A 6,028-nucleotide genomic window follows, 5' to 3' on the forward strand; every position below is an offset into this window, starting at 1 on the left:
AAGTTAGGAATTGCCGACAGTCTGAGCACGCGATAATTGTGCGGTTGTGCAACGATCGTTAAGGTTTCACGAGTTGCTCGTATTTCATCGAAAAAAGGAGAAGAAAACTAGGCGAAAGAAAACGAGAATGATTTTCCATTTCACCAGCTTCTGCCGTGAAATCGTTTTGTTCGACCGCCGATCGACGATGTACACGGTGACTCCACGCTGTCCGCAGGTCGAATAAAAATGTCCAGATGAAAGTTGCCCGATATACACGAGCCTAATGCGAGCTTGCCCTCCATTTGTTTCCAGAACGTTGCGAACGACGGATATCGAATATGTTCAATTATCGTTCGGGCACAATCGAACGAAAGAAATAAAAAGAAAGAAAAAAATAACAAAAGAAACGTTTCTCGCCATTTCCAAAAATTGAATTCCAAATTGGCGATTATGATAATCCATCTTCTCCATTTGGATCCACTATTTTTTTATAGCCTGCGAAAAAAAAATAACGATCATATATAAAAATATTTCGAGACGAAAATTAAAAAACAGTTCTGATTATTCACAAACGTGTACAATAATCCATCTTCTCTCCATTTGGACCGACTTTATTGGTCTTCAAAAAAAAAAAAAAAAGTAACGATCATCTTCCATAAAAACGTTTCAAAATAATATTTCTCGTCGTTCCAAAAATTGAATTCCAAACATCTGTAATAATTCATCGTCCCCATTTGGATCTTGGACCATCTTTCGTTTATTAATCTGCAAAGAAAAAAAAAGTAACAACGATCCTCCATAAAAATATTTTCATAATGCAGATCAGAATTTCTCGTCATCCCCAAAAATAATCGATCGTTTCGAAACTCTAGTTTCCGCGATCTTTCAAGGATCGAAGAAGAATTGTGAAGGCTAGGCGAGATGTATTTTCTCATACCATGAATCCCGGGATAAACTTTTCCCATAGTACTTCCACGGCGTCGTTACATTGTCAGGAAGAACATTTGCATTGACATGGCAAAGCCGCCGCAAATGGACAGGCGAGCGCAGAAAGTGGCGAGGCGTTGGCCGCCGTTTAAGAGTTAACGTTACAGCGAGTTCGCCGCAAAAAGATCTGGTTCACGTCGTTCCAAATAAAAAAAAGCATCGAATGCTTATATATATATATATATATACTATATACCGAGTCGAGGTGGAGCAGAGCTCGAGTGAAATGTGGCGTAAGCAGGCCCGATAACAACGACACACGGTCGTTGGGCCCATGGGCCAGGACTTTTACGCCGAAGGACATGCCCCTTCGAGTTGTGCACGCGCTTTGCACCAAGTTTCTCCTTCTTATCGTTCTTGTTTAACGCACGCCACCGTCTTCTTTTTTCCTTTTTTCTTTGGTAGGAGTGAGAGAAGGAGGGAAGGGAAGATAGGAAAAGAAAACGAAAACTTATTATTTATCCGTATCACTCGTCTCGTTCGAGTGCTGCTATCGTTGCGCTGCGATTGAACAACGAACAATGCGCATGTGTGCTGTTGCGCATTGTGCATTTGCGCAGGTTGCAGAGAGAGGATTTGAGGATGATCGAAAAAGAGGTTAGGTGGGAAAATTTAGGTGAATCTAGATGTTGATTGAATAAATTTTTAATAAAATAATATATGTAAGATGAAAAAACTGAAAGACTTAATAAATTGTTAATAAAATAAAAACGAAGAAAAAGAATATATGAAGATTAACTTTATCTTTTGAGAAATGACGACTGTCAAATTGACAGTGTATATTTTGAATTAAGAAAGCTACAAGTATTAAAAATTCTTTTACCAAAACGGAATCATTGCCAGGTCGGTAAATCAGCATCAGCTCGAAACTCTGTTGCCTCGTTCGTTATATAGTATATCAGACTACTATGAAATAACATCGCCGCAGACAATCACGTTCACCTACGTGGACGTTGTAATCGTAAAATATGGGGCGTCGTGGCACAGGATCTAAAAGTTATTGCTTGTCGTGCTGCTCCGGTGACTTTGAATGGAGCTGGAGTCAAACGATTGGATAATTATGCTCTCGGTACTTGAATAATTCGAGGCCCTGTTATTATATATCCCGTTATAGCCACTCGATTATTTATAGATTCACCGTTTCTATTTGCCTCTGTAATAACAGATCGAATTGTCCGTTTTGTCAGCAAATCGAGAATTCCAGAATTATCTGCGACAAGAATCAACTTTGTCGTTCGATCCTTCTTTTTCAACTATAATAAAAATAGATCTTGGGACGAACGATTTTTTCCCATTTTTTTCTTTCTCTGAAAAATGAATACGAAGGATCGAATTAATTTTTGAATATATTTTGGAATATAAGCAATTGAAATTGTTAAACGAAGCAACAAGGCGGTATGACAGAGATAGAGCTGTCTGTCTAATCTAACCTATACCAACGTTTGTGTTTCTTTCGAAAGTGTACCACGAATATATTAACACTCTGTATATAATTAATCATATTTGAAACAAAAGCTTGAAATAATAATAAACGTTCAAGTGTCCTTTGAGGTATGTCTTTTAGGATATCACGTAATATCAATAGTATTTAATTCGACGAGAGATGAGTTGAAGGATCAATAGGTATTGTATATTGTCTTCAGAAGCATGTAACTATGCTCATAACCGAGTTAAGAATTCACCTTACTTAACAATTACCAATTTCATACGTTCACCTGTGACCACCCACGCTAACATTAAAATCGATTGCATCGACAAGTATACATTCGAGTTTGAATACCAGTTATTAATAATATCGTTTACACATTTTTTTTTCTTGCAGTGTTGACAACATCAGAACTAACGTCTCTTTATAATTTGATTTGATTATAAACGAGCCGATCGTTTCATACCCTTTTAATACTTTCCAACCGGAAATTGATTGCTCAACCTGTTTACCGAATAAATTATTAGTTACATTGCAATTTTTGAGGTTATGTAATCGTTGTATTGATTTTCTTTTAGAAAAACTTCTCGAGCATTACATCGTATTAAAAAATATAAATTATACGTAAATATATGTAGAAAATTTGATAAAGATACCTTGTTTAAATTAATTTATCTTCGAATCGTGGATTTTCGTGCGTTTTATCAAATAACTTTTAACTTGCATTCTTTCCTTTCTTCTTAATCATATATATTTCTCACGAAAAAATGTAAATTATACACATTAGTACAACGACTTTTTAATTTAGAAACAGGAAAGATGTTATCGATTGAATTTAATATCCTCGACGGATTGAAGTTTAATGTCGTTAAGAAAATCCAACGAGAAACGAGTGGACTGCGTGCAACTATGTGACCAACTAATTGGTACGAAAACTTATATATACATATATGTTAGAAAGATTGACCGACTTATAATTGTTGGACCTTATTAGAAAACGCATATTTCTTGAATAATTAAATAATAATAAACTTGATGAATCAGAGTTTTTTGCGGTTAATGAAATTGTGAAAAATCGATCGGATTCTTTTTTTACTTGAAGACATAAAAAATTCTTTAATAATTTGCCATAGAGAAAATATTTTCAATTATGACGATACTTAAGGAATTCGATAAACTCTTTAATTACGTTTATGCCATTTAAAGCTCATTTTTACGTAACGATAATACCAACTGTTAACGATAATTATGTTTTCACATATTTTATATATTTTACTTGAGCGATAAAAATGCAAAATTATTCTTATTTTTATTTCAATTTTTCAGCCGGTATCGACAATTTTGAATATTATTAACGATCCATCCACTTAATAATTCTGGTTATTTGTCAAAAAAAAAAAAAAAAGAACTTTTACGTCAATTCAATACGTCTAATTTGAATCTTTGGACGGAGTTATTATCTCTGAAATTGTTGTTTCGAAAAAATATTTTCAGTTAAAAAAACTTAGTTTCTTCTAGATAGATTTCAATTTCATGAAATTTATCTCTTCTCAAATCGAAATATGGATGTCAAGAAAATCGTGCGGATTAATCAAATTGTCGTTTGTATAAATCTTTCGAGAAACGTTGGAACGACGATTTATCACTATAAAAATTAAAACACTAGCCGCGTTTTTTTTCTTTTTTTCAAGATCACTGCGCTCTTCAAATTTGCTCGACACGAGCTTGAAACATTTGAACGATCGAAGCTTGAAATAATCAAAATTTTATCCGTTACGGCTATTATTGTAAATTCTGAATCACTCGGCCACGCAGCGAGAATACGAGTTGACGATTCAAATATTTCTTCGCTTTGCCCAATTCTCTAGTCGCCATTATGATGAGTTGGAAGATTAGGGGATCGGTGAAAAAAAAATTTTTTTTTTTTCCCGCGAAACGAATTCCCATGCACGATTAAAATGATTGGCAATCGATCGAAGTAATCGAACGAAGTAATAAAAAACGGAAGGAAAAATGGAGCAACACGCGAGATAAAAATTCGATTCGATGTATAAATATAATTGCAATGATATTTATACGGCGGCTACAAATTATATTTCGAGTTATTTTCGACGATCGCATTGAAATACGCGGGACAGATTAAAAGCAATAATTCATCGCGCATAACGAGACGCTATCTACAGATGGTAATAACAGTCTAAACTATAAAAAACGTGTATACACGCATAGGCCACTGTAATTGATGCAATTAATTACAAACTGTTGAATGACCAAACGTCACTACGGACAATGCGATTCGTGTTTCCAAACGCGATAACATTATCTCGGTGTTTATTCTAAGCAACGAGACCGCAGAAACGTCGGCCTTTTAAGAAAGAGTTTTCATGCGTACACAACCGCCGTCGACACAACCGACTCTTGGGATAAGGAAATAAAGAAACGAAAATACAAATACTCATTGTTCGTTGCGGAGGATATCGGGGAAACCGGTTATCTCCTATTGGCTAACGTGATAATTATAAAGAAGATTCGTAGATGGACACGCTAAAGGAACGAAGTAGTCTTCGCCTAGTGGTAAAAATATCATCACTCACGAGTAACGATGGGATCGAGCAGCAATGCGATTTGATTGACCAATGAAAATTTCGATAAACTTCCGATTCGAGACGAAAAGTTGCCTATATAGGTTAAGTAGCGATGGGATCGAGCGTGGAAACATTTGAACATCGAATTGATCGATGAAAGGTTTGACTTAAACTTTCGATTCGAAACGAAAAGGTGGCGATATCGGTTATAGCGATAGGATTGTGTGTATGGTAGAAACATTTGAACATTGAATTGATTAATGAAAGATTTGATAAATTTTCGATTCGAGAAAAGTTGCCGATATCGGTTACAAGTAGCGATAGGATTGAGTGTATAATAGAAACATTTGAACATTGAATTGATTAATGAAAGATTTGATAAATTTTCGATTCGAGAAAAATTGCCAATATCGGTTACAAATAGCAATGGAATTGAGTGTATCGTAGGAAGATTTAAAATATATATATATATATTCAGTCACAAGTGTTCATATATTATCTTACGAGAAATTCACTTAATTTGAATATTCTGGTTTTAATAAATGTTCACGTGTTTATAGAGCATGATGGTTGTACATTTTTTTCTCAAATAACGAAATACAAAAGAAACTTCGAACTTTGCTCGATTCGAAGATTCAATTTCAATATCGATAAATGCACAGTTTGGATCCTACTGTTTGGCCTACCAAACGTTTATTTAAATCTATTATCTTTTTCCTATGTTTGACGAGATACAAAGAAAACTCCGAACTTTGATCGATTGGTATCAGAATTCAATTTAAATACCTACTACTCGATAAGCGTATAATTTCGACGTTCGATTTTTGCCCATGCATTCAATATTTCCTTATATTCTTTACTTATATATCTCTCTCTTTCTCTTTCGCGCGCTATCCTTTTCTTTTGACGGCCGTTAAAATTCAAAGGAAACTCAAATTAAAATATACTATATCCACGCACAATTTCGTTGTCCAATTTTCGATCCGTTATCCAAGCTTTTACATCGGCGCGCGCGTGAAAAGAGCAAAGCGCTGGTTCGCCCTTTTTT

At 34.9% G+C, this 6,028-nt stretch overlaps 1 long non-coding RNA gene across 2 annotated transcripts; it reads right to left on the reverse strand.

Annotated features, from left to right (window-relative positions):
* Positions 1–185: 185 nt before the first annotated feature.
* On the reverse strand, positions 186–5,806 carry LOC102677376. 2 transcript variants are annotated; one of them, XR_004150055.1, is made up of 3 exons: positions 5,796–5,806; positions 552–2,210; positions 186–477 (listed from the first exon to the last, which is right to left on the reverse strand). It is a non-coding gene; the product is annotated as an uncharacterized LOC102677376 (long non-coding RNA). The 2 variants fall into 2 exon arrangements; XR_004150054.1 differs by having other exon boundaries at positions 186–2,210.
* Positions 5,807–6,028: the final 222 nt, after the last annotated feature.

This window comes from Apis dorsata, unplaced genomic scaffold (genome assembly GCF_000469605.1).
Source record: "Apis dorsata unplaced genomic scaffold, Apis dorsata 1.3 scaffold_137, whole genome shotgun sequence".
NCBI classification, from domain to species: Eukaryota; Metazoa; Arthropoda; class Insecta; order Hymenoptera; family Apidae; genus Apis; species Apis dorsata.